Raw genomic sequence first — 14,484 nt, 5'->3', positions numbered from 1 at the left:
AAGAGGAGCAGGCAGGCAGTACAGGGGTCCCCTGTGGCCGTCCCCCTCTCAAACAAATATACCGCTTTGGATATTGTTGAGGGGGATGACTTATCAGGGGAAGGCAGCAGCAGCCAACTTCCTGGCACCAGGGGTAGCTCTGCTGCACAGGCTGGGAGGAAAAAGAGTGGAAGAGCTATAGTGGTAGGGGATTCTATCGTAAGGGGAACAGACAGGCGTTTCTGTGGCCGTAAACGTGACTCCAGGATGGTTTGTTGCCTCCCTGGTGCCAGGGTCATGGATGTCACTGAGCGGCTTCAGGGCATTCTCAAGGGGGAGGGTGAGCAGGCAGAGGTCGTGGTCCACATTGGGACCAACGACATAGGTAGGAAGGGAGATGAGGTCCTGCATCAAGAATTTAGGGAGCTAGGTAGCAGATTAAAGAGCAGGACCTCAAAGGTTGTAATCTCTGGATTACTCCCAGTGCCACGGGCTAGTGAGTATAGAAATAGGAGGATAGAACAGATGAATGCGTGGCTAAAGAGTTGGTGCAGGAGGGAGGGTTTCAGTTTCCTGGATCACTGGGCCTGCTTCTGGGGAAGGTGGGACTTGTACAAGTCGGACGGGTTGCACCTGAACCAGAGCGGGACAAATATCCTTGCGGGGTGGTTTGCTAGCACTGTTGGGGGGGGTTTAAACTAACTTGGCAGGGGGATGGGATACAGAGTGGAGCTACAATAGGGGGTGATGTGCAGCCAAATATAGAGAAAAAAACAAGTCAGCTTGGAAGACAGGGCAAATATGTGAGGGCAAGGCTGGATGGCATCTATTTTAATGCAAGGAGTCTTGCAAATAAGGTGGATGAACTGAAGGTGTTGATAAACACATGGGAGTATGATATTGTTGCTGTCACAGAGACATGGGGCTCGATTTTAGGGTCGGGTTACCTGCGGGTTTCCAGCGGGGGGGCCCCGAAAATCCCGATCTCCGATCACGTGACCAGATTCGGACGAAATCCCGGCCACGTCCGGTTACCGCGCTGACGTGCGGGGCTGCGCGCGAAAGCCCCGCTGGTGGGAATCCCGCAGGCAATTAAAGCCAGCGGGGTTCCACTTGAGAGCACTTAACTTGCTCGTTGTGGTCAGTTAATGAGCTGAAGCAGCTGTCAAAAGAGGAAGTGTGGGATTTTAGGTTCAAAGCAGTCAGTTTCCCACACTGGGGGAAACAGGACCCTTCAAACCAGGCGTGTTGCAGCCAGCAGCCTGTGGCAGGTGCCAAGGTGCGCTCCACGGGGGAGAGCCCTCACCCACGCAGGAGGCCACCGCGTCACATAGGGCAACCCCTGCCCCCCACCACCCCCCGGCCAAGCCAGAGGACAGACTGACACGAAACCGCAGCCCCAGTCCGAGGACCCACACACCTACCCTGCACAACCCCTCAGACCAACACCTGCCAGTTGGGTGGTGTGTGGACACCCTCGGAGGACGAAGAGCATGACCACCACCAGCAGCCTCGCAGTCCACGCCGTCCGCCGCAGAGACGTGGATCCCCCCAACACGGTGTGGTTGCACGCCCACCTGCACAGCAGGAGGGAGGGCTACCGCAGAGAGAGACGCGTCGCAGAGGGCACTACCCTCGCCACAGGGTCCACAGACCGAGGCGCAGCTCCCCGGACCTCTCCGAGCAGCAGTGCACAGGGAGGCGCAGATTCACTCGACATGTAGTCGTGGAGATCTGCAGCCTCTTTCATGCCGAGCTGCTCCTGGCTAGCCCCAGCACCAACTGCTTACCTGTCGCTGGCAAAGTCACCACTGTCCTCCACACCTTCTCCTCCGCATCCTTCCAGGGTGCAGCCGGCTACACCGCCGATGTCTCTCAGTCGTCTGCGCGGACGAGCCCTGCAAATACACCTGCACCTACTCTGCAGTAACACGATGGGTGGCATCAGTGGTGGGTCCTCATAGTGATACCCAGGAGCGGGCATTATTGGACACAATGGACAGGATTCGCGGAGACATGGCAGTGGTGGTGTCAATATAATGTGTGCTGTTTGTGGCTCTGAAATTCAATATGGGTAACACCCATGACAAACCCTCAGACACCCTTGTGCACCCCCTTCATGCTGACGAGACGTTTGCCTTACCCTGCCTACTGCACATATGTGATGCATGCCCTGTGGCTGCAGCACAGGTGGTGGCAGGTTGAGTGAGGCTGGCCGTGAGGGAGATGCATGAGAGGGTGAGTATGGGATGGAGCCATGAGATTGTATGAGGATTGGGTCGCGTGTTAGTGGCAGGATGAGTACTGGCGAGGTGAGTAGGTGGAGGTAAGATGAGGATGGGGTGTGAGTGGGCATGAAGGGTGATGTGACAGAATAGTGTTGGCGGTGCCGAAGGAGATTTGGGGTGGGGGCAGTGTTGTGGCAGACGGAGTGTAGGGGAAAGACTTCGTGTTCTCACTGTGGCTGACCTACTGCGGTCATTGCAGCGCCTCCTGCACTGTATGCAGGTGGGCGATATGTTGGTGGCACAGGTGACCCCCTCTGCCACCTCGAGCCAGGCCTTCTTGGTGGCAGAGGCAGGCCGCTTCCTCCCGCCCGCCGGGGGGAAGATCTGTGTCCTCCCCCTCCTCCTCACCCCATCTGATGATACCTGGGGTGAGGCATCATTAAACTGGGAGCAGCCTTCCCCATGGGCTGCTCCATGCTGCAATTTGTCCCATTGGTTGCAGCATCTGTCAGTGGAGGACTGCCCCTTTAACTAGAGAGCCTCCAGCTGACAGATCGTACTGCGCATGCGCAGCCCGACCGATGCGCAGGCCAGCGCCGTGGACCCCGGAGGAGCAGGTAATTGGATCCTATTAGTGGATTGCCTGCTACGATCGCGTGGGCAACCCACTAATTTCGCCGTTCGCGTTTTCGACGCTCCCGGAGGACCACCCGCTGGGAACCCGCAGGCCTGCTAAATTCGAGCCCATGGTTGAGGGAGGGGCAAGACTGGCAGCTCAATATTCCGGGGTACAGAATCTTCAGGCGAGAAAGAGGGGGAGGTATAAGAGGAGGGGGGGTCGCAATATTAATTAAAGAATCAATTACTGCCATAAGGAGGGATGATATATTAGCAGGTTCCTCTAATGAGGCCATATGGGTGGAGCTTAAAAACAAAAAGGGGGCAAGCACTTTGATGGGAGTGTACTATAGGCCCCCAAATAGTCAGGGGGAGATAGAGGAACAGATATGTAGGCAAATCTCAGAAAATTGTGCAAATAATAGGGTAATAATCGTGGGGGATTTCAACTTCCCCAATATTAACTGGGATACTCAGAGTGTAAAAGGCTTAGAGGGTACAAAATTCTTAACGTGCATCCAGGAGAGCTTTTTGAGCCAGCATGTAGAAAGTCCTACAAGAGAGGGGGTGGTACTGGACCTAATTCTAGGGAATGAGTCCGGCCAAGTGGAAGAAGTGCGAGTAGGTGAGCACTTTGGTGACAGTGACCATAATTCGGTGAGATTTAAGGTGGTCATGGAAAAGGACAGGGAGGGGCCGGAAATAAAGGTTCTAAATTGGGGGAAGGCCGATTTTAATAGGATAAGGCAGGATCTGGCCAAAATGGACTGGGATCAGCTGCTTGTAGGAAAATCCGCATCGGAGCAATGGGAGTCTTTCAGAAGGGAGATTGAGACCATACAATGGCAACATGTTCCCGTAAAGGTCAAGGGTGGTTCCAAGAACTCCAGGGAACCTTGGATGTCAGGGGATATACGAGAATGGATTAGGAAATAAAGGAGGGCTTTTGGCAGATACAAAAGGCTAAAGACGGAGGAAGCCCTAGAGGAGTACAAAAAGTGCAGGAGGATACTTAAAATGAAATTAGGAGATCAAGGAGGGGCCATGAAATAACACTGGCGAGCAAAATAAAGGAAAATCCTAAGATGTTTTATAAGTATATTAAGGGTAAGAGGATGACTAGGGAAAAAATAGGGCCCATTAGGGACAAAAATGGCAATCTGTGTGTGGAGCCGGCAGATGTAGGAGGGGTTCTAAATGAATTTTTTGCATCTGTTTTCACTATGGAGAAGGACGATGTAGACATAGAAATACGGCAGGGGGACTGTGATATACTCGAACATATTAACATTGAGCGGGAGGAGGTATTGGCGGTTTTAGCAGGCCTAAAAATGGATAAATCCCCAGGCCCGGACGAAATGTATCCCAGGCTACTGTGTGAGGCAAAGGAGGAGATTGCGGGGGCTCTGACACATATATTCAGAACCTCTCTGGCCACAGGGGATGTGCCAGAGGACTGGAGAACCGTGAATGTAGTACCATTATTCAAGAAGGGGAGTAGGGAAAAACCGGGGAACTACAGGCCAGTGAGCCTAACATCAGTGGTAGGAAAATTATTGGAAAAAATTCTGAAGGACAAAATTAGTCTCCACTTGGAGAAGCAAGGATTAATCAGGGATAGTCAACATGGCTTTGTCAAGGGAAGATCATGTCTGACTAATTTGATTGAATTTTTTGAGGGGGTGACTAGGCGTGTGGATGAGGGTAACGCAGTGGATGTGGTATACATGGATTTCAGTAAGGCCTTCGATAAAGTCCCCCACAGGAGACTGGTCAAGAAGGTACGAGCCCATGGAATCCAGGGTGCCTTGGCACTTTGGATACAAAACTGTCTTAGTGGCAGAAGGCAGAGGGTGATGGTCGAAGGTTGTTTTTGTGACTGGAAGCCTGTGGCCAGTGGGATACCACAGGGATCGGTGCTGGGTCCCTTGCTGTTTGTGGTCTACATTAATGACTTGGATATGAATGTAAAAGGTATGATCAGTAAGTTCGGTGATGATACAAAAATTGGTAGGGTGGTAAATAGTGAGGAGGATAGCCTCAGTCTGCAGGACGATATAGATGGGTTGGTCAGATGGGCGGAACAGTGGCAAATGGAATTTAACCCGGAAAAGTGCGAAGTGATGCACTTTGGAGGGACTAACAAGGCAAGGGAATACACAATGAATGGGAGGACCCTAGGCAAGACAGAGGGTCAGAGGGATCTTGGTGTGCAAGTTCACAGATCCCTGAAGGCGGCGGAACAGGTAGATAAGGTGGTAAAGAAGGCATATGGGATACTTGCCTTTATTAGCCGAGGCATAGAATATAAGAACAAGGAGGTTATGATGGAGCTGTATAAAACACTGGTTAGGCCACAGCTGGAGTACTGTGTGCAGTTCTGGTCGCCACAATACAGGAAGGATGTGATCGCTTTGGAGAGGGTGCAGAGGAGATTCACCAGGATGTTACCAGGGCTGGAGCGCTTCAGCTATGAAGAGAGACTGGGAAGATTGGGTTTGTTTTCCTTGGAGCAGAGGAGGCTGAGGGGGGACATGATTGAGGTGTACAAAATTATGAGGGGCACAGATAGGATGGATACTAAGGAGCTTTTTCCCTTCGTTGAGGGTTCTATAACAAGAGGACATCGATTCAAGGTAAAAGGCGGGAGGTTTAGAGGGGATTTGAGAAAGAACTTTTTCACCCAGAGGGTGGTTGGAGTCTGGAACTCACTGCCTGAAAGGGTTGTGGAGGCAGGAACCCTCACAACATTCAAGAAGCATTTGGATGAGCACTTGAAATGCCATAGCATACAAGGCTACGGACCAAATGCTGGAATATGGGATTAGAGTATAGAATCATAGAATCATAGAAGTTACAACATGGAAACAGGCCCTTCGGCCCAACATGTCCATGTCGCCCAGTTTATACCACTAAGCTAGTCCCAATTGCCTGCACTTGGCCCATATCCCTCTATACCCATCTTACCCATGTAACTGTCCAAATGCTTTTTAAAAGACAAAATTGTACCCGCCTCGACTACTGCCTCTGGCAGCTCGTTCCAGACACTCACCACCCTTTGAGTGAAAAAATTGCCCCTCTGGACCCTTTTGTATCTCTCCCCTCTCACCTTAAATCTATGCCCCCTCGTTATAGACTCCCCTACCTTTGGGAAAAGATTTTGACGATCGACCTTATCTATGCCCTTCATTGTTTTATAGACTTCTATAAGATCACCCCTTAACCTCCTACTCTCCAGGGAAAAAAGTCCCAGTCTGTCTAACCTCTCCCTGTAAGTCAAACCATCAAGTCCCGGTAGCATCCTAGTAAATCTTTTCTGCACTCTTTCTAGTTTAATAATATCCTTTCTATAATAGGGTGACCAGAACTGTACACAGTACTCCAAGTGTGGCCTCACCAATGCCCTGTACAACTTCAACAAGACATCCCAACTCCTGCATTCAATGTTCTGACCAATGAAACCAAGCATGCCGAATGCCTTCTTCACCACCCTATCCACCTGTGACTCCACTTTCAAGGAGCTATGAATCTGTACTCCTAGATCTCTTTGTTCTATAACTCTCCCCAACGCCCTACCATTAACGGAGTAGGTCCTGGCCCGATTCGATCGACCAAAATGCATCACCTCACATTTATCTAAATTAAACTCCATCTGCCATTCATCGGCCCACTGGCCCAATTGATCAAGATCCCGTTGCAATCCCAGATAACCTTCTTCACTGTCCACAATGCCACCAATCTTGGTGTCATCTGCAAACTTACTAACCATGCCTCCTAAATTCTCATCCAAATCATTAATATAAATAACAAATAACAGCGGACCCAGCACCGATCCCTGAGGCACACCGCTGGACACAGGCATCCAGTTTGAAAAACAACCCTCTACAACCACCCTCTGTCTTCTGTCGTCAAGCCAATTTTGTATCCAATTGGCTACCTCACCTTGGATCCCATGAGATTTAACCTTATGTAACAACCTACCATGCGGTACCTTGTCAAATGCTTTGCTGAAGTCCATGTAGACCACGTCTACTGCACAGCCCTCATCTATCTTCTTGGTTACCCCTTCATAAAACTCAATCAAATTCGTGAGACATGATTTTCCTCTCACAAAACCATGCTGACTGTTCCTAATTAGTCCCTGCCTCTCCAAATGCCTGTAGATCCTGTCCCTCAGAATACCCTCTAACAACTTACCCACTACAGATGTCAGGCTCACTGGTCTGTAGTTCCCAGGCTTTTCCCTGCCGCCCTTCTTAAACAAAGGCACAACATTTGCTACCCTCCAATCTTCAGGCACCTCACCTGTAGCGGTGGATGATTCAAATATCTCTGCTAGGGGACCCGCAATTTCCTCCCTAACCTCCCATAACGTCCTGGGATACATTTCATCAGGTCCCGGAGATTTATCTACCTTGATGCGCGTTAAGACTTCCAGCACCTCCCTCTCTGTAATATGTACACTCCTCAAGACATCACTATTTATTTCCCCAAGTTCCCTAACATCCATGCCTTTCTCAACCGTAAATACCGATGTGAAATATTCATTCAGGATCTCACCCATTTCTTGTGGTTCCGCACATAGATGACCTTGTTGATCCTTAAGAGGGCTTGATGGCCGGCGCGGACACGATGGGCCGAAGGGCCTCTATCCGTGCTGTATGACTCTATGACTCTATGACCAACGCACAATATTTGTGGAGACGAAGTCCCTTCATCACACTGAGGACACCGTCCATCATGTTGTGTGGCACTACCACCGTGCTAAATGGGAGAGATTCAGAACAGATCTTGCAGCTCAAAGCTGCGCATCCATGAGGCGCTGTGGGCCATCAGCAGCAGAATTGTATTCCAGCACAATCTGTAACCTCATGGCCCGGCATATTCCTCACTCTCCCATTACCAGCAAGCCAGGGGATCAACCCTGGTTCAATGAGGAGTGTAGAAGAGCATGCCAGGAGCAGCACCGGGCGTAGCTAAAAATGAGGTGCCAACCTGGTGAAGCTACAACACAGGACTACATGCATGCTAAATAGTGGAAGCAACAAGCTATGGACGGAGCTAAGCGATTCCACAACCAACGGATCAGATCAAACCTCTGCAGTCCTGCCACATCCAGTCGTGAATGATGGTGGACAATTAAACAACTAACGGGTGGAGGAGGCTCCGTGAACGTCCCCATCCTTGATGATGGCAAAGTCCAGGACGTGAGTGCAAAAGACAAGGCAGAAGCGTTTGCAACCATCTTCAGCCAGAACTGCCGAGTGGATCATCCATCTCGACCTCCTCCCAATATCCCCACCATCACAGAAGCCAGCCTTCAGCCAATTCGATTCACTCCACATGATATCAAGAAACGACTAAGTGCACTGGATACAGCAAAGGCTATGGGCACCGACAACATCCTGGCCGTAGTGCCGAAGACTTGTGCTCCTGAACTAGCTGCGCCTCTAGCCAAGCTGTTCCAGTACAGCTACAACACTGGCATCTACCCAACAATGTGGAAAATTGCCCAGGTATGTCCTGTCCACAAAAAGCAGGACAAATCCAATCCGGCAAATTATTGCCCGATCAGTCCACTCTCAATCATCAGCAAAGTGATGGAAGGTGTCGTCGACAGTGCTATCAAGCGGCACTTACTCACCAATAACTTGCTCACCGATGCTCAGTTTGGATTCCGCCAGGACCACTCGGCTCCAGACGTCATTACAGCCTTGGTCCAAATGTGGTCAAATGAGCTGAATTCCAGAGGTGAGGTGAGATTGATTGCCCTTGACTTCAAGGCAGCATTTGACTGAGTGTGGCACCAAGGAGCCCTAGTAAAATTGAAGTCAATGGGAATCAGGGGGAAAACTCGACAATGGCTGGAGTCATACCTCGCACAAAGGAAGATGGTAGTGGTTGTTGGAGGCAAAACATCTCAGCCCCAGGACACTGCTGCAGGAATTCCTCAGGGCAGTGTCCTCGGCCCAACCATCTTTAGCTGCTTCATCAATGACCTTCCCTCTATCATAAGGTCATAAATGTGGATGTGAGAATCCCTACGTGGTCAGTTTTCGGTAAAATATTAAGATGCCAATATTAAAATGCCTATGTGGCAAAGAAGCAGAATGCAAAATGGTTAGAAAGGGTTAATTAGTTAGTAACTGAGATTGATACAAGTGGCCTGGCCCTCCTGCTGGGCCATATGTTTGCTTAGTCAGCAGGCCTGCATTGTCTTATCAATGATAGGTCTTTGATGTGAGTCAAGGACTGGTCTGAATGTCTCCATGTTTATGGCAGATCAATATAGGTAACGAGCTTAGCCAAAGTTGAAAGACATTCCAGGTTGGGAGATAAGGAACAGAAGGAACAGGGAAGAACATTCCAAGTTGGAAGATGAGGAAGTATCCCCTTTGATGTCTAACAGCAGCATGATCAGCACATGGACGATTTATGATTGGCCGGAAATAATGTAACCTCGCATGGCAACCTGTGCCCGGCTTATGATTGGTGTTGACCCTCGTTAAGTATGTTCCAACCCTATTGATTTGTATAAAAACGTGTGGATTTCTGTATGTTTTTGTTCTTGCTCTGCCAGCATAGAGGGACTCTATCAGGAGTCCAAATCAATGCTGCAGACTAAGAACCCTGCTATTAAAGATGTGTTGAATTTTAAAATGTATTCGACTTCAGTTATTACTGAACCAGACTGAGGGGAAAGAATCCGGATCGTCATTTGGTGGCAGCGGTGGGATCTTAACGGTCGTTCACCGAGAGTTCGCGGAGTAAGAGGCGGATTGTCTCAGACACGGAGGAAGGAAATGGCGCCCCGATGTAAGTAGTCTTAATTTACTATGTCGGTTTTCCTCCAATCCGTCAGTCTGACGACGAATCGTCCAATCGCTAACACTCGTGTGGCGTCCTTACAAGATTCAGGTCAGTCTGGCGAATACACAGAAATAGCAGGAAGAGGTCAGTGGTCGAATATCACTGAGGGAATAACTTGTAAGCGGTAGGTCAGTGGTTAATATCACTGAGGGTAGTCAGGGTTTAAGTTCCTGGTGATTGGATATAAACAGGATCTATTGATAAAACTTCGATGCCGCCAAAAAGGCTCAGGAATTAATTTGGAAAAATAACAGAGGTACCACAGCCAAAGAACTAATTGCTTTATGGAGACAGTACTGTAAAAAAAAATATGGATAGAATTAAGTGACTAGACAAATGTTTAAAAGACAGAGACCCGAAAAAGAAAGGTTTTGTTGTTTAAGTGTACTGTCCCTTTAAAAAGCCTGTCTTGATCAGTGTTTTTTTTGTCGGTGTTGTGGGCCACGCCCCCTTCTTACTGTGTCTTACGTGTTTTCTTCCTTTGTGTAATGTATCTGTCTTGTCGTGTGTTTAATTCTGATACTGCTGAATTATAATTGGAGTTATTGAGGTTAAGTGGCCTGTTGAATTCTGGTTCTTATAAAGTGTGGGCATGTTAAATTCCAGACATGGGATCTTCAAAAAATTGGCATTTTGAATGTTTATTTTGTGATTGGCTGTGGTTTAAAAAGAGGTTAAAAATTAACGGGATAGATTAAAAAAACTATCTGGTATCACTGATAGGAAAAGTCAGAAAGCTGGAACAGCTCACAGCGTTGATTATAATCACATCCACTAAAAGTATGTGAAAAAATAGTGTGCAAAAATATAGTATAAAGCAATCCACAAATGTGAGAAGTAAAAAAATCAGTCAAACCTGTGTGAAGAGAAATTTTGAAGGTGGAAACTTAATCTCAAAGGGAGAAGGATCAAGTTACTCCTACCACAAGAGCAAGTTAATATTAACCCCTTCCATCCCAAGAAGCCAGACTGTCATGCCAAGAACAGTTCAAACAGATAGAAATGACCCAGTCGGTTGAGAACTGTCTGAGGCTTGCCCAGAACACAGGTGAACATGAGGTAATAATTGGTATAGGTTATATTAGTAAAATTGTCCCAATCACTCGGAAATGCCAAAGGCTACAATTGACTGAGATACAAGTTTTCACGCTACTGTGAAAAATTGATAAGATAGGAATGTAAAACAAATCATATGAAAAGGAAGCATAGGTTAGACAATTGGAAGTCCATTACTTGAGCTATGTACTGACACAGGGTACTAAACGCCTATCAGTTTTACCCTGCCACAGTATGATAAGGAAGTTTTGACAAGTTCTGGGGCTATTCAATTTTATTTGAAATTAATAGTAGAATACAAGATCTGACCAAAGAGGGGAGACCTTCCCTGACAAATTATATAACTCGCATTGAGAATGCTAAGAAAACTCAACAATTAGATCAACACCTCCTAACTCAAGTGTTAAAACAAAGAGCGACATGGAATGAAGGTGGACATTGTAAAAGAGATAGGCAAATATGGAGACGTAAAGATCTGTGATAAGTGATATAGCAACTGCCTTTGCCTCGGTTGTTAACACCATTGATTTGACAACATTAGATCAAAAGGTCAGAGATTTAGGGTCTCGCATTAAAGATATATTAAAAGATAAATGAAAATACAGATAAGGAATTGTCTGAGGATCAAATGCTGACCATATATTTGCAAAGGATAGCTACAGTGCTAGAAACACATGCCCAAACCATTAATAAATTAATAAAAGAGGAATATAACGTATCTTAGCAGGCGGCTGCTAATGATATCTGCTTAATGTGGTTACATCTTGAAAACACAGAGTTCAGGACTTGGAGTTAGAAATTCCAGTCTGCAGCCCTGCGTACATCTGTATGTGGGAGAGACAGTGTTTATTTCAGACAGGCTGCGTGCTTCAGAGAGAGAGCAAGAGTGGAACTAGGCAATTTCTCTCTCCTGTTTTGTTTTCTGAATTTGTTTCGGGTATAGGGATTATTCCTTTGGATAAATAAATAATAAATGAAGATTTGACAAATTAATCACTTGGGCTCTCAAGAAGAGCCGCAATGGATTTTCTGTGTTTCTTTTAAAACAGGTGACCCTGGTTTTTTTTTTGGACCACGTGAGTGTTGATGGTGCAGGATTACCAAGAGTAGTTACAAAGTTACGGTGCAACCTTTGCTGGAGAAATTTGGTGCAGGAAACGATCCAGTGGTGTTAAAGATTTAAGACTTTAGCTGCAGACATCAGCGGATACCAAATGTCACAGCGTGGTGATATCAACCTGATTCTCTTCTTTTGAAAACATTTTGATTTGTTTTGTTTTAACCTGTTTGTTGTCTTCCGAGACAGAATGCTCGAGGTGGGGAGATATGGGAATTTCTCTAAAGTCATTGAATTGGGCATGATAAAAAATCAATCTGGCATAAATATACAATCTAGTGGAAGTCAGGAAAGTGTAGTTGAGAATAGTAAATTGATAGCTTTCTCGTGGAGATATTTGTGTCCTTGCCTATAATGAATAATGAGAAAACTACACTCAATAGCCTGGCCACTACCCTGACATCGGGACCATTCAGGGGGAGATAAGCACTCTAGACACCCCTGATCTTTTTGATAAGATAACCTGAAAACCTAAGAGTGGCTACAGTGGACATAAAAGATACAAATGTATGTTGCCATCATCTGAAACGGAGACCAGGATGAAGAACATGATTACAAAGGCCTATGGCCTGGTGAGCTATTGCAACCACTCTTTAAACAAACCAGTTGCTTTTACAGGACTGAATCCGACAGGACATATGATGTGTGCCATGGAAAATGTTCGGAAATACCATGAGGAAGAAGAGACTGGCCAGCAGAAAGTTAATATCCAAGAACACTAAGCTCATTCCTATGAGATGCTGCTCGTATGCGGAGATACATGAAGAAGATACATTGAAGAATGAGTCTCAGACAGGCTCAGTTACTTGACAACAGCACAACAGGAAAATGGTTAATGTGGTCCAGGCGAGTGAGAAATCCTTTTAAACAAGGCACTGACACATGGTCCATAGAGAACCCAACTAATTAATGAAACAGTCAGGAAACACTGGTATCAATCAAAAGGACTGAAATTGAAGTAAAGAGGGACACAGTAATTTGGATTTCCAAAATTCAGGGTTAGGTTCCCATCAGTTAACAATAAAATTGGGAGAAACAATATTTAGAAGATATCCGTACAATGGATACAAAATTACAAAATTATGAGGGGCCCCGATAAAGTAGACAGGAAGTACCTGTTTCCCCTAGCAGAGGGTTCAAGAACTAGAGGACGTAGATTTAAGCTGATTGGCTGGAACAAAATTAAAGGGATGTGTTACTAGACATGCTGTCACTGTGTGTCCACATAGTGTTGGACACAGCCCAGAAGCACAGTGTGGGTTTAATAATACCGGTACCAATCTGGATATTAACTGTACCATGGAGGCCCTAGAGGCGGATCTAAAACCCACTTAAGTGGTATATGCCGGAGAGGGCGAATATTGTGTTACAACTAATTTGAAAACGTTTAAATATGCCAATCTAACTTGTGATATTTTAAGTCCAGAATTCTACTCCATTTCTGAAGTCCTGGTTCGGATTGGACCCGAGGAACTGGTAGAGATACACCGGCATAACCTCACCACCTTACAAGTTTCTGAGAATGTCAGAAAGGACTTCAAAGCATATCAGGACACATTTGGGTATCTGACACCCCTGTTGCCTAAATACTTGAAAGCATTGCGAATGGAGATACGCCTCTCCCAGAAGGTTTATTATAACCTACAACAGGACAATAACAACATTAAGCATGACATTGACCAAATTAAAATCACCACCTGGTGAAATGACCTCTGGAATTTGGGACTGAATATACAGATCCATCCTTGGATTAGATTAATTTCATATGTATTAGTCGTAGTGCAGTTTGTTGTAATGTGCTTCTTGATTTTCATTGCATGTAATAAATGTAAGCAGAGGATGAAGGGTTTGGCAAAGATAGTAAAACAGAGCCTGGGTGAGAATGTCCCCATTGTCTCTGTGGTTTCAACTAAGAACACATCTTAATGGTACTGGGAGTAGCACCCGCTGGGGTAAGGTGCATGTAAAAGGGAAGACAATCATAGTTTGATAGGATTATCAGATGCTCTGCCTCTCTTCCACTCGGACTGGTGGCCAACACGAAGGGAACCTGGTTAAGATGAGGTACAGCATCTAACGGGATATTGTAGGGAGAATTTGGATTAAGGGATATAATGGGGAGGGCACCAATTCACAGGTGTAAAATGGTCTGAAAGGTATCATTCAGTCTAGTTAGGCTGGAAGCAAAATATAAAGCACGATAGGACATTTGACCATGTTAGCCTTTTCAAACTAACATGAATAGGTTTAGCTGACCACAGACATTCGCAGCTTACTTGAGAGATGTTTAGAAGGAGTCTGTTCCTGAGAACAGATAAGAGTACAAAGGCGTATTGATGAAACATGTCTGTGTTCTATTGGGACTTCTCTAGTTCAAGGGCTAGTCATATTCATTGTTATAATTCTTATAGTTTATTGCTTACTTAAATGTTGCTGCACTGCAGAACCTGCAGAACCAGTGAGCACCGTAATAATTGGTTATCATAAAATGATAAAAGGGGGGAATGAGAATCCCTACGTGGTCAGTTTTCGGTAAAATATTAAGATGCCAATATTAAAATGCCTATGTGGCAAAGAAGCAGAATGCAAAATGGTTAGAAAGGGTTAATTAGTTAG

The sequence above is a fragment of the Heptranchias perlo genome, chromosome 2 (assembly GCF_035084215.1).
Source record: "Heptranchias perlo isolate sHepPer1 chromosome 2, sHepPer1.hap1, whole genome shotgun sequence".
Lineage (NCBI taxonomy): Eukaryota > Metazoa > Chordata > Chondrichthyes > Hexanchiformes > Hexanchidae > Heptranchias > Heptranchias perlo.
The sequence above is the reverse complement of the archived record's forward strand: the minus strand, read 5'-3'. Positions refer to the sequence as shown.